Source organism: Apteryx mantelli, chromosome 1, assembly GCF_036417845.1.
Source record: "Apteryx mantelli isolate bAptMan1 chromosome 1, bAptMan1.hap1, whole genome shotgun sequence".
Classification (NCBI taxonomy): domain Eukaryota; kingdom Metazoa; phylum Chordata; class Aves; order Apterygiformes; family Apterygidae; genus Apteryx; species Apteryx mantelli.
In genome coordinates this window covers 32,743,738-32,769,585 of record NC_089978.1, presented here as the reverse complement: position 1 = coordinate 32,769,585, position 25,848 = coordinate 32,743,738, and the positions used below count along the sequence as shown (strand labels likewise).

The window sequence follows — 25,848 nt, the reverse complement described above, 5'->3', positions numbered from 1 at the left end:
CAACTGACCTTTAAGATGCCAGCACAGTTGTGTTAAACTTCCTTTCACAGTGAGAAGCCAGTCAAATGTCACCATTCACTGTAGAACTGGTCAGAGCAGAGGGCAAAGCTGCTGCATTTTTCACACTAAAGCTTTGAAACAAGCCATTTTTATTTTTCATCTCTTTTCCAGGGCAGCAGCTCTAGCATAAGTCTTTCTTCTCAAAGCAAATCCAACTTCAGAGCCTTTTATTCATCTTTCCAAACTTCATGTCCTTTAGGATTTCTGTAATACAAGAAACATCTGTAGAAATACTTTGTCCATGATCAAGATAACTGCCAACACTGAGTCACATATTATTCCACATGATGATGGGCACTGTCATCTTAATTCAGTTTCATATACCACCAATTGATTTTTTTGCAGAAGGGGAACAGCTGTTGTGTTGTGTACTCTTTCATGTTAGAGCTGCCACTGTTAACTTCTTATTGAAAAGTATCCTTTGCCAATCCAGGTTATGAATCAAGTCTCATACTAAGTCTTATCACACTGCTTTGCACCACAGTGACTAATGCTTGCCCTTTAAACATCCTATGACACTTTTAACAAACTTGTCTGGTACTGCCCAAATTTGGTTTGGGAAACACAAGCCCAAATGGCCCTCACAATGTAAAGCATTGAGTACGTGCTTGGTTCCCTTCTCATTCAGATGGAAGAATTCAGAGCGGGGAGCTCCCAAACTGACAAGGAGAGGATCCCTGTGGTGTCGCCAGCAGGAGAGCAGTGGGGAGCCCGTCGGCAGCCTACCCCAGGTCCTGCAAGCCAATGCATAGGGAACAGGGCTGTTTTAATTGCAATACTCTCCAAGCTGCACAGATGCACCTAGGCAGCTCCTTCTAGGCTCAAATGTTATTTTGCTAAGAGTGGAGCACACCTCTAGGGAAATACAAAGAACAGCACATAAGATACAAATTAATATTAGAGACATTCTTCAGCCTCTAAATTTTCATTTCTATAGCAAATAAAATTAATGATTTTTCAAAAAATTCTTGTAAATTTTTTCCAGAAAACTAAGTTTCTCTTTGAGATGCTTTGGAACCACTTCAAAATATGTAACGTGGGTGCCCGACACAGAAATAGTTGGAGTTTGCAAAGCACCTGAACCTACAGTTCTTGAGTTTTGGTTTCAGTGGGTTTCAGGTCAGAGGTCCACAATAATGATTTAATTGTCAGCATTGTTAACAATTTCATAGCTCAGAGAAGGGATAAGAATTATGACATTGAATTGCTCTGATAGACCCCCAAATTTCTCTCTGTGTGTGCGCACGTGTGTGTGTGTGTGTTTGTGCACACGAGTACATAACATGTAAGGGTAGAAACAGAGAGGAAGATGAAATGAGTAGGCCACCACCATATGTATGGTGAGTTCAAAGGGTGATTGGTTTACTTTTCTTTAAAGAATTTTCTATAAAGAAGGGGCTCCACATTTAAGAAGCTGGCTTTTAGGCAGTTTTCACATTCACAAAATCTGGCTTGAAGCGAAGAGTCTCAGCAGAGTTTATGAACCAACAATGTTAGAGTGGGTGGCAAAATTAGATAAAATCAATCTTTCCATCCCTCAGAGCAGACATGGCTGCAGGTGTGGGTGGGGACTGAAGGTGCACCACAAGGAACACAAACAGCCTAAAAAAATACTTTCCAAGGAATAATGATATGATAGCTTGTTGCCAAGAGTGACATAATGCTCATGCAAAATCATTATGTTCCAAGCAACCCCTCCTGAAGCCTAACGCCTAAGCTATTTTTCAAGAAAATAGACAATCTTTTCTTTTAAATTTCCTCCCGTGTGGAACTGGCTTGGTTCTAAAGTAAGCACTATGGAAATAGCCCTATTGAAAATTTCTAAAAAAGAAATATGACACCTCCAATTATTTTGCCATGTATTGAAAATATCTCCATCTTAAAATATCTTAAGAAAGACCCTAAGGCTGAAAAAGCAGTGCCTTTGCTCTCTCCTCTTGTTGATGGTACTTCTTGTCCCTCATTTTATGAACTCCAAATTCAAAGAAAAATCTATAAGAAAAGAAAAATGATGACAAAGACTTTAACAGCCTGAAAATCATCCCTCTGCTCTACAAGGAATGTCACTGTGAAAATGGCCACATTGATGTCAGTTCAGAAGAGGGCAACAATTGAGTCCTGTTTTGGTCTTAGCAGATATTACAGTGATGAAATGTAAGCTCATTGATTTTTGCTACACTGATGGTGTGAGATACCATCTTATCTTTTATATGTGTGAGTGAATGTGGTTAAAAAACTATGTCTTCAAAGCTTCCTTTCTGTAAGACAGGTTATTATTCACTTCTTACAAGGCCAAGAGTAAATCATACTAAAATGACCAGATTACAAAGATTCTTAAATCTTTCCTGGCATGTAGCAACTCATTCTTAGATGCATGTGCCAGTGGCAGATCTACCTTTCTGTCTGTAGTAGATCTAATCTTTTAATTTGGCTAAAGAAGATCTTTTAGGTACACTTGTATATGCAAAAAAAATTGTGTTCAATCTCAACCTTTATCACAAGCATTTCATAGTGCTCAGAAGTGTGTTAACTGGGCCACAGAAGACACAGAAAGTGGCTATTTCTATAACTCTTTCAGAGATGGCCTGATAAATGCACATAAGTATTTCATGCAGAGAAACTTGACTCCTGTTCTCATTGCTTGGTAAGGTATGTGTGTGCCTGGTCAGAGGGACATCCCCAGTCAGAGAGGGCTGTGTCTGGCCTTAGGCAATATATCAGATCTTCAAAACTCCATGATCTAAAAGAAAGGGAGATACAGAAAGAAGTGATGGCTAAAAGCTGAAATTAATTGATTTTTAGTAATAGTTAGTCATTTTAGTAATAGTCATTTACAGTGATCAACCAATGGGACAAATGATCAAGGAATACAGTGGATTTCCCCTCTTCCACTGTCTTCAGGTGAATGCCAGCCAACTTTCTGGGCATGGAAAATAGGTAACACAAGCTGCACTTTAGTCAAAGTTAATTATTGGGCTCTGTACAGCAGAAACTGGGTCAAATTCAGGGCTTGGCCACTGGAAGTGGTTTGTTCACATGCTGGATGCCCTGTATCTGTGCATGCAAGGGGGATAATAATCCTTGCTCTCAGCATTGCTGAGGGACCCAATGGAGCCTTACACTAGCATGGCTTGAGTGCTTCTCACTCCTGGGCTGGCACACCTGAGTATCCCTGCACCACACTGGGAGGTGCTGCACTCAAGGGCTTCAGGCATGCAGAAAGGCTGACAAGATGATCTAATGGTCCTCATAAATCCTCTGGATACAGCCTTGTTACCTGGGTGTATAAGGTCCTCATAAAGGTTAATGGTTTCTTCCCTGATCAGCAGGAGCCCTTGCTCCTATCTTATGAATTGTGAACTGAAGCATAGAGAAACCTAGGTCCTGGTCAAAAGTCATAAGGAAAGTCATAGGGAAGGGGAACTAGATGGGACTGGCTCAGCCGGAGTCTGGATCACGAGGCACAGCCCTAAAGAGCTTACAAAGCTCGTAGCAAAACAAGTGAAGATGACAAATATTTATGTAATGGATATTTGGAATGCAAATGGTATGCATTTGGTAATGGAGGAAGTCAGTAGGCTGCGCAGCATCCGGGAAGCGGAGCAAGTGATAGACAGGGTATTTTCGGAGACTGTGCAGCTTCGGGAGTCCCAACCCCCCACAGCAGTGGAGTTGCCAGAGGGCTCTGTGCCGTGTGAAACGGTACATCATAACACTGTAGAAGAGGGCTGGAAACTGGTCACTGCTCGTGGGAGGAGAAAGGCTCCTACTCCTCCTGAAGACCTGAAGCTGAAGAACAGGTTTAGTGCCCTCCAGGATGAGGAGGAGATGGGCATGGCTGCAAGGGAAGTACCTGGGACAACAGACCCTGTGCCTTGCCGGAACGCCCGGAAAAAGCGGCGGGTGATTGTTGTGGGGGACTCCCTGCTGCAGGGGACGGAGGCACCAATCTGCCGACCTGACCTCATATCTAGAGAGGTTTGTGGCCTGCCAGGGGCTCGCATGAGAGACGTCATGGAAAGACTGCCAAGGCTTGTCCACGCTTCGGACTATTACCCACTGCTGCTCTTCCATGTGGGCGCCAATGACACCAAGGGCAAACTGGAGACCATCAAGCAGGATTTCAGAGCTCTGGGGATGGTGATCAAGGGTCTGGGAGCCCAGGTCATCTTCTCCTCAATCCTGCCAGTGAGGGGGATGGATGAGAGGAGGAGGAGACGGACTTTCCAGGTTAACGACTGGCTGCGCCGCTGGTGTTGGCAACAGGGTTTTGGTTTCTACGACCATGGGACCCTGTTTGAAGAGCGACAACTGCTGGGGAGAGATGGGATCCACCTCACGAGGTGGGGCGTGCGGGTCTTTGCCAACAGGTTGGCCAACCTGGTAAGGAGGGCTTTAAACTAGGAAAGACGGGGGAAGGGGAGAGTTTTAGTGACAGGGTAGTTGGCAAAAGACAGCTCAAGTCGGGATGCCTCCAGCAGGTGAATGCAGCCAGGGAAGTGCGAATGGGATGCGGCTATGGAGAACCCTCTTTGACCCCTCCTGGAAAACCTGCATGCTCGATCACCTCCCTGAAATGCCTGTACACCAATGCACGCAGCATGGGGAACAAACAGGAAGAATTAGAGATCTGTGTGCGGTCACAGGGCCATGATCTCATTGCCATTACAGAGACATGGTGGGATAGCTCGCATGACTGGAGTGCTGTCATGGATGGCTACGTGCTTTTTAGGAAAGACAGGCCAGGAAAGCGAGGTGGTGGAGTTGCTCTTTATGTGAGAGCAACTGGAATGTATTGAGCTGTGCCTAGGGGTGGATGGAGAGCGAGTCGAGAGCTTATGGGTAAGGATTAAAGGGCAGGCTAGCATGGGTGACACTGTTGTGGGTGTTTACTACAGGCCACCTGATCAGGAAGAGGAAGTCGATGAGGCCTTCTACAGACAGCTGGAAGTAGCCTCACGATCCCAGGCCCTGGTTCTCATGGGGGACTTCAACCACCCTGATATCTGCTGGAGAGACAACACAGCTAGGCACAAACAATCCTGGAGGTTCCTGCAGAGCATTGGTGACAACTTCTTGACACAGGTGGTGGAGGAGCCAACAAGGAGAGGTGTGCTGCTGGACCTCATACTAACAAACAAAGAAGGACTGGTGGAAGCTGTGAAGGTCGGGGGCAGCCTTGGCTGCAGTGACCATGAGATGGTGGAGTTCAGGATCCTGCGAGGAGGAGGCAGGGCACTAAGTAGGATCGCAACCCTGGACTTCAGGAGAGCAAACTTTGGCCTCTTCAGGGACCTACTTGGAGGAATCCCATGGGTTAGGGCCCTAGAAGGAAGGGGCGTTCAAGAGAGCTGGCTAATATTCAAACATCACCTCCTCCAGGCTCAAGAGCGGTGCATCCCTATGAGTAGGAAGTCAAGCAAAGGAGGCAGGAGACCTGCATGGATGAGCAAGGAGCTCCTAGCAAAACTCAGCCAGAAGAAGGAAGTATACAGAAAGTGGAAAGGGGGACAGGCCACTTGGGAGGAATATAGGAACGTTGTCAGAGTATGCAGGGATGTGACAAGGAAGGCTAAGGCCCGTTTGGAATTAAATCTGGCGAGAGATGTCAAGGACAGCAAGAAGGGCTTCTTCAAATACATCAGTAGCAAGAGGAAGACTAGGGAAAATGTGGGCCCTTTGCTGAACAGGGTGGGTGCCCTGGTGACGAAGGATGCAGAGAAGGCAGAGTTACTGAATGCCTTCTTTGCTTCAGTCTTTACTGCTCAGGCCAGGCCTCAGGAACCCCAGATCCTGGAGGCAAGAGAGAAAGTTTGGAGGAAGGAAAACTTTCCCTTGGTGGAGGAGGAGTGGGTTAGAGATCATTTAAGCAAACTTGACACCCACAAATCCATGGGCCCTGATGGGATGCACCCACGAGTGCTGAGGGAGCTGGCGGACGTTATTGCTAAGCCACTCTCCATCATCTTTGAAAGGTCATGGAGGACAGGAGAGGTGCCTGAGGACTGGAAGAAAGCCAATGTCACCCCAGTCTTCAAAAAGGGCAAGAAGGAGGAGCCAGGGAACTACAGGCCAGTCAGCCTCACCTGCATCCCTGGAAAGGTGATGGAGCAGCTCATCCTGGAAGCCATCTCCAAGCATGTGGAGGACAAGAAGGTGATCAGGAGTAGTCAGCATGGCTTCACCAAGGGGAAATCATGCCTAACCAATCTGATAGCCTTCTATGATGGAATGACTGCCTGGGTAGATGAGGGGAGAGCAGTGGATGGTGTCTCCCTTGACTTCAGCAAGGCTTTTGACACTGTCTCCCATAACATCCTCATAGACAAGCTCAGAAAGTGTGGTTTAGATGAGTGGACAGTGAGGTGGATTGAGAACTGGCTGAATGGCAGAGCTCAGAGGGTTGTGGTCAGTGGCACAGAGTCTAGTTGGAGGCCTGTGGCTAGCGGTGTCCCCCAGGGGTCAGTACTGGGTCCAGCCCTGTTCAACTTCTTCATCAATGACCTGGATGAAGGGACAGAGTGCACCCTCAGCAAGTTTGCTAATGATACAAAACTGGGAGGAGTGGCTGATACACCAGAGGGCTGTGCTGCCATTCAGAGAGACCTGGACAGGCTGGAGAGGTGGGCGGAGAGGAACCTCATGAAGTTCAACAAAGGCAAGTGCAGGGTCCTGCACCTGGGGAGGAATAACCCCAGTCACCAGTACAGGTTGGGGGCTGACCTGCTGGAAAGCAGCTCTGCCGAGAAGGACCTGGGAGTGCTGGTGGACACCAAGTTAAGCATGAGGCAGCAATGTGCCCTTGTGGCCAAGAAGGCCAATGGTATCCTGGGCTGCATCAGAAAGAGTGTTGCCAGCAGGTCGAGGGAGGTGATCCTCCCCCTCTACTCAGCCCTGGTGAGGCCACATCTGGAGTACTGCGTCCAGTTCTGGGCTCCCCAGTACAAGAGGGATGTGGCACTACTGGAGCGCGTCCAGTGAAGGGCTACAAAGATGATTAGGGGACTGGAGCATCTCTCTTATGAGGAAAGGCTGAGAGAGCTGGGCCTGTGTAGCCTGGAGAAGAGAAGGCTGAGAGGAGATCTTATCAACGTGTACAAGTATCTGAAGGGAGGGTGTCAAGAGGATGGGACCAGACTCTTTTCAGTGGTGCCGAGCGACAGGACGCGAGGCAACAGGCACAAACTGAAACACAGACGCTTCCATCTGAACATGAGGAAAAACTTTTTCACTGTGAGGGTGACAGAGCACTGGAACAGGTTGCCCAGAGAAGTTGTGGAGTCTCCTTCTCTGGAGATATTCAAAACGCGCCTGGATGCAGTCCTGTGCAATGTGCTCTAGGTGACCCTGCTTGAGCAGGGGGCTTGGACTAGATGATCTCCAGAGGTCCCTTCCAACCTCAACCATTCTGTGATTCTGTGATTCTGTGAGTGCAAAAGCTCCCTGTGACAATAGCAGGGATAATTTGGCCGATTTGCTCAAGGGTATATGGATACTCTTCTCCATAATGTTGCCCTTACCACAGTTTTACTTCATGTGCATTTCTCTACCTACTGAGTTTCCCCCTGCCTCAAGTCACATCTGACTGTCAGTATATAGCTAGTAGGTAAAATAAAAGCTCAGCTTCTCATTGCCACTCCATTCAAGGAAATTGTTTGGATTTGGTCGTTGGGTTTGCTTGTTTTCAAAATGATGATGTGAGTGTTATCGGAAAGATGAGTCAGTGAAATGAGTTTTATAGTTCTGGAAGCGAGGGTTATTGGCTGCTTTTTAAAAAAATGTAACCCCCCAAGGGGCCTCAGGGCAGCCTCTGAACAAGTTTTGGCTCCACACTCTAACATTATCCTAGAAAAAGACAAATATCCTGAGCCATCTGGTATCTGTGTCTTTGTTAATAGACCTTTCTCTTGCCTCCAGTAAGAGGGTTTCATTTGATCAAAAGCGGGTGAACCATAAATATATGACACTAAACTGTATTATTTCATAGTAAAAGAGTAGATAAGAAGCAGCATATCTGAGTGCAAAGTAATGCTAATTTTGGCTGGTGTACTTTGCTATTTTCAGTCTTCACAATATCAGTCATGTGATACTTGCAGCAAAACTTCCTTTCCTGCAGAACAGTCCTCTGGAATTTTGAAAAAAGGAAGCTGTTAGATATCAAATAAGAAAAAAATACTTCTTAAGTGGTCATCATTTTTAAACTCCATGCTTTTAGACTATTAGAAAAGTGTTTTTCTTGGGTTTGACTAACAACACTGGACGCAAATATGATAAAATTGAAATGCCTAGATTTTAAAGGCTTAGCAACAGTTTAGCTACTGAAATTCTTGAACACTTGCACTGTCTGTGTAATCTTCACATTTTTGTTGATCTTAGACATGTAAGCCCCAAAGCAAGTCCAGCAGAGCACCACAAAGGTGTATAGGGGCTGGGGCACATGATGTACAAGGGGAGGTGGAGAGAGCTGGGCTTGTTTAGTCTTAGGAAGAGAAGGGTGAGGGGAGACATTATTGCTGTCTGCCACTTCCTAACGGGAGCACATAGAGAAGATAAAAGCCAAACTCTTCTCAGAGGTGTGCAGGAACAGGACAAGAGCCAACGGACACCAGCCTCAAGAAGGGAAATTCAAATCAGATATTAGGAAACATTTTTTCACCATGAGGGTGGTCAAGCATTGACATAGGTTGTCCAGAGAGGTTGTGGCATCTCCATCTTTGGAGAGATTCAAAACTCAACCGGGCAGCACCCTGAGCAACCTGCTCCAATTGGCTTTGCTTTGAAGAAGGCAGGGGGAGGGATCAGATCAGATGACCTCCAGAGGGCCCTTCCAATTTAATTTATTTTACCATCCTGTTCTGTTTCCTTCTTTTTCCTTCTCTATGTCCAGTACAGTATCACTGTGGTAAGCCTATTGGTTTGGTTCAGCTTTTGCAAATGAGGACATATAGCCCACAAAATGTTAGATACCGCGATTTGACTTCACCAGGTTTCTAGGTTGGGATTAAGACAGTTTTTTAGTACCCTGAAAACTGAAACCTGGCCATTGTATTGCCAGTTAGGGCCTGGTGAAAGGTGTGCAGAAATTTGCAGAGGTCACAGAGTCTCACTTGCTGGGATTGCCAATTAATAGTCACCATCTCTCCTTCCCAACATTAAGCTTTATCCAGCACCACTGTCTTCTAGGATCAGACAGATTGGTTTCCCCAGCTCCACCATGCACCCTGATACCAACTGTCCAATATACATTAATGATATTTTATATCAAAACAAGTCAATATCAACGTTTCTACAGAAAAAATCTCCCTTGATTTTTTTCTCCTTTACTCCTTTACTCTCTTTTACTTATTAATTTTTCCTTCTGCAATTTTTTTCACTCCCCCATTTTTCTTTTTAATACTTTACTAAATTCATTTACTCTTTGTTCTCCAAAGAAATTCTTCTTTAGCCCTACTTTTCTTACAAGATCCCCTTTCTTCTGCTAATTCTGCTTCTGGTTTTAGCTTCTTTCTTCACTGTTACCATTTCCTCTCTTATTCTTTCTTCTCTTCTCCCTTTTTGAAAATAAATAACCACCTCTTATGTCTCTTTTCTACTTTTCCCATCCTTTTATATTTTCTGACCTGTATCTTCTTTCTACTTTTGTGCTCTAAGTCTTTTTTCATTCACTTGGTCTTCCCCATCACTCCATGTTCCAGGCTCAGTTTCTCCACTATCACCTCCCAGTTGTCTTTTCCCTTTAGCTTATTTTCCCTGGCATTCACTGTTTCACTGAACAACTGGCCAAGAGTTTGAAGCCTTTCCCTCTCTCCTTCTGCAAGGAAAGGGGCTAGAGAAAAACCTGTCTCTTGTCCCACTTCTGGGTGTTGGCTGCATGACATTCTTTACACCAAAAATACTTCCAAACTGTGAGTGAAGTTGCCGAGACATGTCAGAGATCCCTCCTCTTCAGGGAACTGTGCTGCATCTCCACTCCAACTTCACTTCTCTCTTTCTATCCACACTGGCCTTGTCAGATGATCTAATAAGTTGGTATCTCTGTCTGTCTCCTCCTTTTAGAAGCTGCTGCTCACAATGTTGCCAGTGGCTACCTTTAAATAATATCCTCTGTCTCTAATTTTGAGCAGTATATGTGGACAGCCCTTTCAAAGACTCCCGAGTGAACCACATAGTCTCCCATCCCCATAATACAGTAATAACATCCTGAGGTAGGTTCTCCCCAGCCAGAACATGAAAACACCCAGCCCTCTCTTTCCCTTCAGAATAAGCCAAACATGACATTCTTCTGTGCACTGTGATCTGAAGGAGTGTTTCAGACTGTCCTCTCTACATAAATCACATCTCAAATACTTTTTTTAGCCAGTTACTTAAATATATTTCCAGAAAAAATCCTTCAGAACATGAAAGAAAAGACATGAGAAAACTAAACTTTGAAAAGCTATGTTTTGTTTCCTGTCCAAGGTTAATTTTTAGGTTCTCTGAACCTACAGATGAATGACAAGAAACACAGAATATTGAGAGAGTGTAATAATCTCATGTAAACCTCTCATGCCCACACACTCTCCATTTTCTGGGTCTAAGTCATACAAGTCAACTTCAGGGAAAAAATTACTTTAAAAAAGCACCCCCAGTGACTTACCTCCTGTGGATACAGGGAAGGTGCCTCTTTGATCTGCTCTTGCTAGGCCAACCAAAACAGTACTGACAGGTACAAAGGTAGAATTAGGGAAAGAGTCTCACCCAGTAGCTGATCCCTCTTACTCAGATATATTTGTTTTAACACGGTATTTAGGGCTTCTGTGGACTCCCTAAGATTAAAAGGTGACTCAAGAGTAAGGCTTTAGAAGAGTTTGTAGATGATATGTCATGTATCTTTTTATGCCAACTATCTTATTCTTTCTTGACCCACTCCAGCAAGTTCTGTGAGAAAGTTCTCTTATGCCAAGTGTGAATATGAAAGTTACTGAATAATTCTGTTAAAAATGTTTCTACTTACTATGAATGAGGCATAACTTTGAATCAGAACAGCCACCTTCTGTTAGCCCCTACCTGCAGGTTTTACAGTAAAAACCTGGGGATAATATTTCTGCACAATGAGGGCATGTGAACAGAGGATTATGGTGCTGGAATTGTCAAATCAACCTGCAAAACACTAGCTCTGGAGCCAGAAACAGTGTAGCGGTATAGCAGCATTTCTTCCAAAAAGAAGAGGACAGCCTGGACACAGCACTGTGCAATTACAGACACTCTGCCACTGGGACCCAAGCCAGGATCTCCCCTCAGCATCACATTGCTCTGTGTGCATGAATCCAGCTATGCAGACCTAAGGCAACGATTTCTAACACTGTGCTCCATGGCATACCCCAGACATGCCCTCAGATATATCCAAGTCACATGGCAATTTTTCTTTCTCCAAGTTGAAAATTCTGGTAAATCCATGAATGTGATGTCTGATTTTAAGGAAAAATGCATGTCCAGGTAATAGCTAATAGTCATCAGTTATACAAACCTCCATCCAATTATATTGTCAGAAATTCAGGAGAAACTATCAATGAAAACAGATCTTTATCTTTACTAAAGTCTCTTCAAAAACTGAATACACCAACAACCACATTGAACTTTGCAGGGTAGAAGAGACAGATTTTCTTTTTCTTTTGCAAAAAACCCAGAGTTTTCATTTAAGAGAGTATCACTGTCCTATAGATTTAGATGTGAAAATGACAGATTGCTTTCCCTATTCATTTCTTAGCAACGTCTTCCATCCATCTCTGTGTTCCCCCCAAAAAATGGTGATAATCAAATTCCCTCTGGGTGAGTTGGGTAAACTGAAACTGTGGATCTGAGCATCTTTTCCCTATATGATCCAAAGGATGGGCTGAGACCATCCCGTGGGGAAGGCTAGAACAGGATGGGTGTATCCCATGCTGCATTTTGCCCACTGGGGTGAAATACTGATTCCAGTGAAAATTCAGTGTCCAAGAATATGGTGACGTCGAGATATCAGCTCTGATTTCCCACTTGAAGCTTGATGATTCCTTATCAGCTCTGCTGCCAGTAAGTATTAAATGGCTAACACATACCACAGGCAAATTCACAAGAACAAATCTATCAATCTGTCATCATTCCTGTCTTACCACCCTGTCCAATTTTTGGTACCTGACTTAGGTGTCTAAATTAGACAGCCAGCCTCCCCAGGCTACCTTTGCAGTAAATGGAAAGGGCAAAGTCACTCCTGAGGACAATTCAGAACAGGACCCTAGTTCTGAGGCCTGCTTTCCCCATTAATTGTACAGGAAGACTAAGCTCTTCTCGAGATGTCTACACTGAGGCTCTGTAACTCTCTTCCACCTGCTTCTAATTTCTTATCTGGAAAAGAAGCCTCTACAATACCAATACCACCAACCTGACTAGTCTAAGTCTCTGGGACTGAAAAATAATTTTAAAGAAGCAAGACTATTCTACAGATAAAGCCAATGATGTTGTCAATATTGATGGTTCTGTTCATATCTTTAGCAACTCTCCTGCAGACTAGCGAAGCACAAGGTTCAAAGAATCCCCAGTTACAGAGATGAAATTCAGAAGAGATTGGCCCTGTTGAGCAGCCTATCTGAGGAGGAAGATCCTCCTTCTCTCTGCAATTAGAGAGGAGAACCATGGGGCAGTTCTGACCATGCTCTGCACAATCAATGTGGTACAGCTGAGCTTAGCTTCTACTCACGCATTGCTCGTAACTTGTCTGTATCTCCCATTCATACCCAAAAGGGACTGTTCTAATTAAATATTCAGTTAGAGCAAGGGAAAAAAATCAGAAAAATCAGACTTTATAATAAAAACATGTATGAATTAGCTAGTGGATAGTGGTTGCTAAATTTTAGGAACATCATCTTGTCTATTAATTGTTATATTTTAGCCAAATAGCCCTATCAAATATATTTATCAGTAAGAGAGCTTGGACTATGAAATCAATACGTGGGGAGACTACAAGTGGAAGCATTGCTTGACAAAGTATAGAAGGGGAATCCAGTTTGATTGGTATTTTTTTCCTGCTGGGAGAAATTTTCCTCTATAAAAGCTGTGAAGGAGAAAGAAAAATATCACTGTCCCATTTTAGAAATTCCTGGAAAACAAAAACACTATTTTACCTACAATTGTTTCTGTCAGCAAAAAATTGCTAGAAGGACTGTGTAACTACATTTGCACTAGAGCAACTGGAGACTAGCTATTTTGTCTGCAAAATAGAAAATAGTTTCTCTGTCTCCTGGAGATAGTTTTCTACTGAGGTTAAATATTCTTTTCTTGATACTTTTAAAAACAACAACTGGAAAGAAACAATAACGATTATTATATAGAGTAAAATAAAAAAATGAGGCAAGGTTGTGGGTGTCATTCAGGTTGGGAGTATATCAGAGATTCAAGGAAAATAAAAGAGGTAACTAGAATGATTTAACAAAACAGAATAGGAATCAAAGGAATTCAGTTAAAGTTAAAATGAGTAAACACATTTAAACCACACTGTTCTGGTCCCCCAGAAAACATGATGAAGGAAAAAAAAAAAGTCAGAGGCAATTTCAATTTGCCACAACCAATCGTATCAATATACCACAAAAGAACAGAATATTTTCCTTTTAATTATAGGGTCATCACAACAACTTTGGTCTTCATTGTATTTCTAGAAGAAGATACACTTGGCAAGTTTGTATTAAACAAATAGCACACTGTAAATCAGCATTCTTTTTCTTCATTAATACTTCAACTGTTTATGGTTTTCTAAGAATGACTAAAGCCAGGATAAGAGTTTTTGCATATGCAAATCTCCTAAATCCAAAAGATCATGCAATAGCACTAACATGAAAAAGCAGAGGCAGGTGGGATGAAAAATACTGTACTTCCAACTAGTGTAATGCATACAAGCACTTACATATACAGTAAGTGCAAGACCATCTCTAAATCCCAGCAGACCACTGGTGCAAAGCTGAGGGTAAAGAGGAAGCCATGAAACCAGGGCATACAGCCCTGTAATGATTCCTTGCAGAGTGAGCAACATCTATTCCTGACCAGCATGTCTAGGTATTGCACTCCAATCCTTTCTGGACACTGTACCAAAGCCTGAGCTGCAGGTAGGCACTGGAGCTCAGCGAATTTTCCAGCTGTGCCAGGAACCAGGCTGGGAGAGACCTCAGGACCAGGGGATGAAAGTGATGCTCCAGGGGAGGTCCCCTGATACTGCTTTTACACCTCGGGTGCAACCCGTCTGCCCTTGCACAGGCTTGCAACCATCCTAGTCATTATTCAGAAGTACTGCTTTCTGCAGGGTTAAGGATCTACCGTAATTTTTTATAGGTTTGGGTTTTTTTCGGGGGGGGATCGACAAGAAACAGAACTGTTTCAGGAACAGTAGGAGGATAAGTATACATTTAAAATAGTAACAAACAAGGAAATGAGTCTCACATGTCATGCTAACTGTGAATTCATTCAAGAAGTCTCAAAAAAAGGTTACTTCTCTTCCTGACAATGAAAATAATACTCTCAAAAGTGCTTTGAAATCCCAAATCCAGATATAACAAAGACAAAGAAGTACGGAGTTTACTCATCTACACAACTGAATAGGTCAGAACTTATTTAGCCTTTTCTCACTATAGGAATTAATCCAAAAACCTTCCAAAATAGAACAGAGAAGATTACTTCTGTTAGCTTTATGTACCTTCTTACAGAATTCTAACAGAGGGATAAAATGAATCTTATTAATTTTTATGATTTTTCAAAACAGCAAAGCCTAGCAAAGTATAGCAGCAGACAACAAATTATAGAGAAAACAACAAAGTATAGAAAAATGTAGAAATGCTATGTACATTACATCATCCCAGAATATTGTCTGAGGGTGAAAGGCTGGAGCCATAAATAATGTGTTTCAAAACCTTCTGTGGCAAATGACTTCAATAAGTTGGCTGCCAAGTGAAGAAAATATTACATCTGAAAGACAATATAGTAGAGATGGAAATTGTCACTATATAAACAGATATTAAGTTGAAAGTCAGATGAAATTGTTTCTACTGTGATAAATTATTTATTCTTTTGATAACAAGGAATACCTAATCCATGAAACCAAAAGTTTTCTTTTGGTCTCCAACAATATTTGTGCTCATCTACATCCTCCAAAGAGGAGAAAGAATATCATCAAACACAAGCAAGCCTTGTGGTCCCTGTGTGTAAGCCTTCACAGGACCCAGTTATGTATCTGTGGCCATTTTGACTGCCATTCATTTGACTGCAAATCATCTGGCTGCTGTTCTACAAATCATCTAAGTTGTTCTAAGTCCCCTTTACAGTCAATGAGAAAACAGGCATTTCTTGCATGCGTTTCACCTTGATATACCAACATTCAGGCAGCAAATGCTGGAATACAAACAGGCAGCACTCTCCAACAAATGTCATCTTAACATGTGCAAGGGACCTAAAAATGTTTATTAATTACATCTTCTCTTCTCATAGATCTCAAGTAGTCCAAAGCAGATATTGATAAAGTGTGGACACTCCCGTTTCAGGAGGTTGAAGATTAGAGGCACGTCTACTGAAAGTTATGCATGGAGCGGTGAACACCTCAACTGAGAAATGAAAGTTGCAGTTACGGGTAATGATCAGGCACAAAACTTTTGTGGAAAAGTGCTACTTTATACTGAAAAGGTGTTGCTTGGAAATGAGTGGGAACCCAATGCATACGAACTAAGTAAGCAATTTCATCTCAGAAGCAGGGTAACTTCTCTGTGAAACAGGGTAACTTTATACCTACACATATGAAATCATGAGAGATACAGGCAGACACTGCAAAAAAACAGTGAATTGGAAGGTAACAGTGAAGTGAAATATGTTGAGAATTAACATAATGTTAAAGAAATTCACATGGTACTATTAGGAAAAACTAGCTCAAATATTTTTTAAAAGGACCCACAAACAACTGGCGGGTGCCATGTAGCACATTGGGGAATAGGCCACAGAGCTCTGCTACATCAGTGCCAGAAGAAGGGTCATACACCGTGGGAAGTTTGAGAAGGGCTACACTGTGCAAGTCTCATGCTTCACTGCTTGAGACCAGGAGGTCTGTGCAATGTCATTTGCAACCACTATAAGGCCTCTTGGCACAGTCGTGTAAATAAGAACCAGATCCTTTGATTTCAAAATCAGTATTTTTCAAACATTACAAAGACCCTCTGTGGGAATGACTAAGTCCATGATAGCTGTGCTGTGGTAAACATGAGCTATTTTGGAGTTATTTGACTGCATAAAACCATAGGAATATATCTATATTTTTAAATAGATGTTACTTCTTCCCAGTAGCATAATGGTTCAGGAGAGCTCATTTTAATGTTCCACATGGAAAATAAATTCACTCTGAGAGTGAGATTTAAGCATGGAGTGTACTAGGCAAGAGAGTGAAAAACAAGTAAGACTCCTGTGATTTAATTGTGGGATGATAGCTACAACCCTGTAATTAATCTTTCTAATAAACCATGAGATAAAATCCCATATACTTTTACCACCCAGAAATATGGCTTTATTGGTGTAACAAGCCTTTTTCTGTATCATGTACCTGAACTTTCATGACTCAAACTTTGCCATATAGCCAAAAAGATGTGTGCCGTTGGCAACACTGTGATGGCAAATAGAGAACATCTGGTGCGGAGGATTCAAGGAAAAGAGGATGCTTTCATCTCTGAACAAGTATCTCCCTAAGTATTTCAGGGAAAGTACACAACACAGGCTTCATTTGTTTTTATACTTTTAGGCAAATCAGAAATGAATACCTGTGAAAGATGGCACATATTTAATATTTTGCCACTTAAAAAAATGACCGAAGCAATTTTGAGTTGAGGAGATTTTGAGTAAAATGCCAGCAGATTTTCCCATATTTGGAGAATTAATTGCACTTTCCACTTTCTGCACTGATGACCATTTGATGCTTTGTTAATGTATTATCAGGAGGCATTCACTTGCCTTTGTCCATTCTGACAATATCATATTCATTTTCTATCTTCTCAAGTCAAAGTGCACAGGAAGGTGAGTCAGTAAGCACCATTAACTAACAACTTGCTCACTCATGATCAGTACCACAGAAAAAATATAGGACTGTTTTATAGCACTTAAACATTGTGCAAATACACTGCTACTAAATTAGTGACCATTACTTTAATTTGGCTTTTGTTACTCAGTGTAGACAGAATTTAGACCACAGTATTTTAAGAAGAAATTGTCAGAACAACGTCTCCTACAAACACACAGCTCTAATTATACAAGTTAGTAGATATGTGTTCAAATCAGCAGGGGAATGATTTCCTCTTATTTCTCATGCTTGTTTACAAGAAAGAAAAAATTAATGATTTTAGGACAGCATGGTCTGAGACAGCTGAAAAGAGGTTTTAAATTTAGAACAGAGTAGGACAGCCGTTACCAACAGTGGTTCATCTAGTCAAACACTGTGTCTCTGACAGTATTCAGACTGAGATATAAAGCTAAAAAATCCTGTAATGGACAATCCTTAATAGTGTACCTCCAGGAGAAGCGTCTTCCTGACCCCAAATAGGAAGTGGCTGACTTTCATCCTGGAACATGAAGTTTTATAACCTCTGGCATGTTGTTTTCTATTTAAGGTAACAGCAGAAATTATCTGACTCCTCCTAAAACTTTTGCCTTAGTAATGAGTTCTGAAAGTCTGTGTGCTTTGTGGAGAGACACATTTAATCAGTTTTAAGCGTATTGACATTTTAACCTCACTGGGAACTCAAGCTCATGCTTTTGAAGAACCTAGGGAAGATTTTGCATATACCTACTGTACCGTCCCTTGTTCATGATGTCTAATAACCTGACCTTTTTGTCTCTGCCTCACACAGCAGCACATTTTTGTTGCTCTTTCTAAACCTTTTTCTGCTGTATTCTTTTTTTAGAGAAGAACAGACTTACACACAGTGACTCTATCTGTATCACTTCACAACATGGTGTGCTAAGATGCTGCTGGACATAGCCCCCCCATCGCAGACTGTTCAAAGAGAGCAGAAATGTGCCTGGTAGAGTGCAAAAGTCCTCTCAAGAGGTGTATCTAAGGCTATACCACAGATTCTCTGTCTAACATCCCACAGGTCTAGTCTAGAGGGTATTTGGGGACTACTCTCATGGTGTGTTGTAAATCTGCCTCAAGAGAGCCACGGACTCATTCTACAACAATAGAGTATCATAATATTGTCCACATGAGCCTTCAGCCAAGTGTAGCCTTCATGTTTTTGACACCCACCTTGCATCAAGTGCCCCTGAAGCTTGAAATGACAAAATATCTGACACCAAACCAAGGGTAAATTCTCAGCTATTGCACATAAATCCTTTTGCAGGAATACAAAAATTCTTGATCCACCTAAAGAAAAAGTGTTTAGTGAGACTAGTTGTTCTGACCACAAGACCTAAAATCCCAAACAAACTATAATTTGTAGGAGGTTGTGAGGCTAGAGGCTAGATTACTTCTCAGAAAAATCCTTGAAGAAATAGGATGTCATCACTAAAAATATAACATGCGCTAAACAACGATTAGAACAGAACTTTAGATAGACAAAATAATCTTATCCTGTGTGCCTGAGTGAGACAGATCTGTCTAGACTGCTTTCCTTATCTTGCAGCCAAACCATTCTCTCTGTAGCAGTCAGTTATACCTTCTGTGGGTTTTCTTTCCAGACACAAAAAGAAATCTAGGGGAGGAGCTCTGTAAAAGCACATGTTCTGTTAGGCAAAAGCTGTTGGAACTGTGTCACCAGATAAAGACAATTTCTTTCAAGCACCTTGGGTTCGAATGATTAATGAGCATGCCATTGTGCCAGCAGCAAAAAGAAATTAAAGAAAATAATCTGAGTGGAAGAGTGGAACAAGTAAAAGCCTCAGAGGAGTTGAAATCCTACAGAAAAGCAGAAGGCAACAAGGAGAGATTTATACATCACATCATTCTGTACCTTCAGTCAGGAAGTGCCAGTGGAAGGAAAGATCGTAAGGCACCTTTATTTCTAACACTAGCCAACTTGCATAGACTTGGTCTCTACCCATTTTCATTTAAAGTCAGAGAGAAGAAAATAACTATAGAATAGGAAAAAAAAATTGAGGTGAGCCGTACTGCACTGAAAGTAAACATAGGAATAGTGTCTAACCCAAAGGTAGAAAACATGATACCAGTATGGAAGAATCTGTGATTGACCTAAGACTGAAGAGTCAATTCTGTAGTATTTTGGAGGAGAAGAGGAGCAGGTTAACCAAGTCTTTAATGATAGGCCACAGTGTGACTAGAATCTGAAATGAATAAAAATAAATCTTAGGTCTCCTACTAGAAAACCCCAAATTAGTATTTCACCAGGCATCTCAAATTTTGCAAGAAATGAATTGTTTGTCCCACAGTGATGTTTTGTGGAATAAGAACTGTGCTTTCACATTGTAAACTACACCAAAACCCCAAAACACAACATGAAAAAAGATCTGAAGCAAACACTTCTTTTGTTCATTTTAAGTGTGACACTGATGCTCTAGCCAACATATTACTGGTATGAAGAACACAGGCTCACTCTAAGGCAGACCTTAAAACTTAAATCATGAGTAGATGATGAAACCCAGGGAAAGGGGGAGAAGATTGGTCAAGTGACATTATAATAATGATGAAGTTGCTCATTTTTTTAAGTTGACAGCATGTCCATGTTTAATAAGTGCTCAGAAGATTGAAACACTTAACATGGAGAGAATACACTTATGAAGAAAATGTGTAAAAGATAATCGTGGGTTTGTTTCTTGTGGGTTTGATACTCATTCCTCCGCCAAAAGTTTCACATCACAGCTTTGCCAGCAGATATCTCTGCTATACCCTGGATTTCTTCTTTCCCAAAGAGAATCTGATCTGCAAACATAATCAGGTATTTTTTGCATAATCCAGGGTGATACAATGGTGGGACTTCCCACCATGACACAGAGCTTAAGGGTTGTCCACTGAGGAAAGTGAGTGATGCTGACCACGCAGATTGTATCTCTGGGCTCTTCTCATCGGCCACAGCCTTTGAGGTGCTGCTCATCTACCATGGCACAAATGGGGAAATATTCCTACAAGGCCAAAGACCATGCAGCAGAAATATCATTCTTTCTTTTCATGCCATCAGTAATCATTCGAGTTGCATGATCTTCCTTTTCAAAGAGAGGCCCTTCCAAGAAAGAAGAAATGAAAGACTGGTATCATTTGGAAGGCTAGCCTACAAGAAATCTGCATGCGTTATGATCACTGAACACAGGCATTGCTTGGATCCAAAGAACCCTTGAGTTAAAGACTCCCCAGAATCAAATGGAAGTTCAGATTCTTTATTCCCTTCTATTTCTTATTTTTATTACTTTATTAGGGAGCATTTGTCAGTTGTATATTTGTTTGTAGAGACATGCAAAAATAAACAGAAACCTCTCACTTCTATAGTCAGTATAGTCTTCTGGGTTGAAAGAAGTGTCTACAGTTGTATTCAGAATCAGCCATGCACAAGGTTTAACTATCATCTGCGGAAAGATTACAGGTTACTTAGGAGAAAAATAAAGCAGAATCTAATAGGTTGCAGTGTAAGGAAGACATGTTAAAGCAGTCAGCTGCAACCACTGAGATGCTTCAAGGGAAACAAAAGGATTTGACTTCATTGAGCAATTTTTCTGGTCAAGAGTCTAAGACCGTAACAGGCATTTACATTTTCTACTCAATTCTCATGTATACTAATGTTCATAACCACCTATATCAACACACAGAACTGGACAATACCCTGGCTGGGACCTTAGATTTGAAGGGAGTAATTTTTCCTTAAAGACTAACAAAATAATTTAATTTCTTTATAGCCTTTTCTTTGTTAAAATTTCTGAGAAGTTACACAAACAAAATATAAAAGCAGATGTAGATGAAAACAGCTATACTGGGTCAGTCCAAAGAGAGTTTCTTTGTAAAAGCCTAGCATCCATCTCCAACAAAGGCCAACAGCAATGCAATGGGCAACTGCCCCCAGTGATATTTCTCCCCAATATTCTCCCAGCCTCCAGCAATTTGTGGCTCAGAGACTCCCTAAACCAGAGGTGGTGTCTTTGTTTTTAATAGTCCTCATGGTGTAGGCTATTCCTCTTCTTCATCCTGTGATGTTCTACTTTTTTCTACAACAAATGAGATTGCATAAACCAAGTGACCAACTGCATATTTTCATCTGCCCAAGAGTTTTGTGTGCATTAGCCAGTACCATTCTTACCATATAAGCAGAAACCACAAAAAAGCAAAATACGTATACTCCAGGGGCTAAAACAAACTCACTTACAACATAGACGATTAAAAGGAGGAAACTACAATTCCAACAACAATAAGGCCAGCTTCTACTGCTGGTAGTGCTGAGCTGCCTTCACTATTTCCTGCCACAGGAACCAAGTGCCAGTTGCTTGACACTGTTAACATTTCTGAGACACCTCATCAGCCATGACTTGAGTTTTTTCCTGCACATAACTTCAGAAAACAAGACTGTTCTTTGTGCTCATCCTGGTTTGAAGATTTTCAATGGCTCTATTATTCTGAAGCTAGTGAAGTATACCTGATTTTCACTGTTGCAGAGCTTTTAGGTGCAAACAATATTTGTCTAAATACACAGATGATGCTTTCACACCGTCTGGATACTTTATTTGGAAGAAAAAGACCTGAAATAAATATGAGAGGAATCAGCTTTCTCCAAGCCACCATGAAGCAGTTAAATTCTTCCAGAAAACCACAGAGAATGTTGGCGACATGCTAAATATTCAGTCCTCTGGGGGAAAAAAAAAAGAAGAAGAAGAAGAAAACAGGAAAATCTGAATGAAAAGACTAATTAGTATTCCATGAGCACATTGAACTCAGGGCTGTTATCTTGCCAGACAAGGACTTGCATTGCGAGGCCTTTTTACTGAACAAGCTTGAAATACACCCTTATGTGAAGAGGTTGACAAAAACTTTCTTCAACTTCTTTGTTTGCAAGCACAACATGAGTCTGATATTTCAAAGTGCTGGAAAAAAAGAGTCACAGCAAAATTCCCAAACCCAGCATTTCAGAATGAGATAATGGAAATCTGGTGTGCCTCAAAACTCCTCAAATTAGTGGCAGAGCTTCTCAAATGGAAAAGGTAACTTCCTGAACTAGGTCAAAAAGTCCTAAACATTACACAACCTATCCTAAATTCTGCCAGGCCCAGCTGTTTCAGCAAAAGAAATCCAATCTAGAAAATCCACATTCCCTCTCAGTGGTCCATCTGATCAGATGAAAGCTACAGCTTATTTTGAGAGCAAATCTAGAGTAACAATTCAAACTCAGGTATGAAATTCCTGAATGTTCAAGAAAGTAAAAGCTCCTAACTAAATACAGACTAGTAACCAAGCCACTTAAATTAAGCACATGAATTTTGTAAGTCTTTCTGTTTCCATACAATTGATCTTTTAACGTCTAATTTTTAATCGCTACACAATTATTTAAAACCAACTCCAAGCAGAAGCACAAATTCAATGTATGTTTCCGGTGAACACTTCAGTTACAACGAGCACTGATTACTCAGCGTTATCTATTACAAGCCAACTGTTAGTTTGCTAAGAGATCACTACAGACAGTTCAGAAATATCTCAGTTCAAAGAGCCAAAATAAACACCTGTGGTTTTTTAAAGTGATGAAGCTGATAAATATTACTTCATTGGTGTCTACAACCAGTGCTTTAAGTACAGTTTTAAGGCTGTATGTAATATGAAATCCTCGCTTCAATTCATGATGGGAAAATCACAGTTCAGCTAGTTACTGATTTTAATATGTTTATGCAGAAACAAGCGATGATTTACAAGGTACGGATTTTACAAAAGAATCAGTTTCAAGAACCCAAGGTGAAGATCATTCTTTGATATTTTTAACAACTTGTACGTTTTTTTTTAACTTGAGGTTGAAAACTAATATTTTAACGAATAGTTTTGTGCCATATATATATTTCTCCATTTTAATAAAATGGGATAAATAAACTCAGTGACTAAACCATGTACTTCCTCTTCCTATGCATGTAATCCCTGCCTTTATTTTGCTTTTCTAGTTGGCAAATAAACTATCAGTAATTAAATGCCACACAATTAGACTAGTCTGTCAGCTGGGCTCCATGTAATGTTTTCGAAGTCTAAATCCTGGCACCAAGTAGAAAATTTGGGACTAATTAATTTTTGGTAGAGTTTGGTTTGTTTTAGCACCTGAACCTCTTAAGGAAACAATCTGCTGTGCCTAGTCTTGTTGAGCAACCAGCTGTTCTGTGAGTAACCCCACTGAACTCAGGGGGATTCTTTCCAGAAAAGGAGACAAATCAGTAAGATGGGAAATGGCAGATTCCCCCTCTCCTCTAAATTTAACAAACGGCAATTTCCTGCAAAGTCTTGATACCATGCTACAATTACTCCCCCAATGCAAGAGTTGAATGCTTGAATTTTGCTGTCTATGACTGGATTAGCATTTTAATCCATTAAATCCTTCTATTCAATTTGCTACCATAATTCTATAATTTCAACTGTTTTAATCCTGACAGAGAATGATTTACTTCATCACCCATGTCATGAAAAGCAGGTAAAGAAGCCAAAGATTTGCAGATTTTTGTCTTTTTAAGGTGTCCACCAGCATTTTGATAAAAGTATGGCAAATAAATCATGCAGTATTTATTCTTTAACAAGTGTCAAAAATAAACACTATGTACCTTTTATTACATGACACTGCTCAATGTGTTTTCAATTCTAATCTTTTGCCATTTTATGTAAAAATGCAACTGATCATATTAATTAAATCTCAAGCTTTTTCCTTTCCCCCGCAAATGTATATTTTACATTTGAAATGAATCATGCCTCACCTTAAACAGTTCTCATCAAACTTTGATTGTGATGCATCATTCCATTATTAAAATGGGATTTTTACAGCTCATTTCCTTCTATACAAGTCAGAAACCAGCAAATAATTTAGACTGACTGGCAGCCTCTTTGAAAAAGGATCTGATATGATGACTATGATACAGGTCTAGGGGAAGATGCTGTATACCTAAAATGAAACTGAGAAAGTGGTACTTCAATTTCATGATCATTCAGTTTTCTGCAATTTTTTACCAACATATCAAAATTAAAGCTCACTCATCTCATAAAGCTGCTATCATCATATAGTTTGTTTATTTTAGGAGAGCTATATGCATTCATTACTTGTTTTAAAAAATAAACCCTGGCTGTACTTTTTTAATTTTTTAGTGCTACTAAAAAATCAGTGCTACTGATGTCATGGTTTCCACAGTCCATAGTCCAAACTGCCGTCTTTGTGGTTCACGAGACCATGGTAAGTGTTCTGTGCAACCACAGGAAACACCGTTTCCAGTAGCGTTTTCAATTAAAGTTTGGAGGATAAACCTGTGTGTAGGTAGTACACAAGAACCTGTGAGGTTTGACTGTGAGTCTGCTGCTCTGCCTCTGGCAGCCGCAGCCTGACAGGCTGAAGGAGCTCCATGAAACAGCAGCAGAGATGCCGCTACTGAGCCTGGCAGCCATTCCCGCTTCTGGCATGGGTACTACCAGCGTCCCCAAACTCCAGCTGAGGTAGAAAGACAAGTCTCCCACTATGGAGTGGGGTGCTCCACTGAACCCTGCACACTGCGCCACATTATTTTAACTTTAGAATTGGAGGTTTTCCCCATTTCCTATGAGGATGCAGAGAGCTGGGAAACTTGTTCCAGTGACCTTGATTTTCATATTAGCATAGTTGCCTACTTCTCATCCCAGGCACTACAATGGTATTATTTTTCTGAGTAACTACAACTTAACAAAAACATGAAATAACAACTGTAATAACACTGATGTTTCCGAATTCCCTGGGAACAGCACCTGTTGTTTTACTGGAGAAATGAGAGCCACAGAAGGTGGGCATTACTATACAATCAAGAGTATACCTTAAGGGGGTAAACCTCAAAACATTCCCATGATGGATTTCTCTCCTTGCCCTTTTCTGGGTTTAGCTACAATATCAATTTCACAAATGTTCATCACTAGCACTTGCAGGTATATCTGGTATGACACTATAAAGAAATTCTTTCTCCATGGCTTCTTCTGGTAAATTCTGCAATGGATGAAAGGAAGGACATTTGCTTAATCATCTAGAAGTAGCTCAGATCTGTATCGGCAATCTAGATGGGTAAATAATCCCAATCTAACTCAGTTTCATTTTAGAAAAGTCTATTTTACACGTGAGTCCATAAAAAAGAGATAAGGTCACTGTATTGGTTCCCCTGTGCCTTCCAACTTTCAGTATTATTCTGAGTCATTTTTCAGCTAGTTTTAATTGGCCTTACAGCAGAAAATGGGATTTTATATACTCATATTTATGTATTTATGACCCAGAAAGGAAGGAAGCAGATGAATGACTGCACCACACAATGCAAAATTATACATCCCCCAGAGCAGTGTTTGGATGGGGTGAAGAGGGTAAAACACTCCCAGCTTTTCCCTTTCCCCACGGTAAATGCGTATGCGCAGATGCACAGTGCCGCTGCCGATGCCGCCGTCCCCAGTCTGGTGAGGGGTCCTGACGCACAGAGCTGCGGAAACCCTCGCTACACCCCACTGAGACTCCTGGGTAATTTAGGAAACCGATATTGAACCTGGGGTAAGACATGAACACAAGTGATCTCCGAGCAGCTCCAGACGGCAGAGAGGTGAGGTTTTGCGCCCCAGCTGGTCAGAGCTGCCGACACGGTGCGGTG

The 25,848-nt window shown here is 41.4% G+C and overlaps 1 long non-coding RNA gene across 1 annotated transcript in view; it reads right to left on the bottom strand.

Moving 5' to 3' along the window:
• The window catches only part of LOC106489265 (uncharacterized), a 28,080-nt gene extending 2,938 nt beyond the window's left edge, over positions 1 to 25,142 (bottom strand). The window contains exons 1-2 of the long non-coding RNA XR_001293365.2: positions 23,962 to 25,142; positions 9 to 264 (exon numbers count right to left, since the gene is read on the bottom strand). This is a non-coding gene — a long non-coding RNA (uncharacterized lncRNA). The remainder of the gene's footprint in view (positions 1 to 8; positions 265 to 23,961) is intronic.
• Between the last annotated feature and the right edge of the window lie 706 nt (positions 25,143 to 25,848).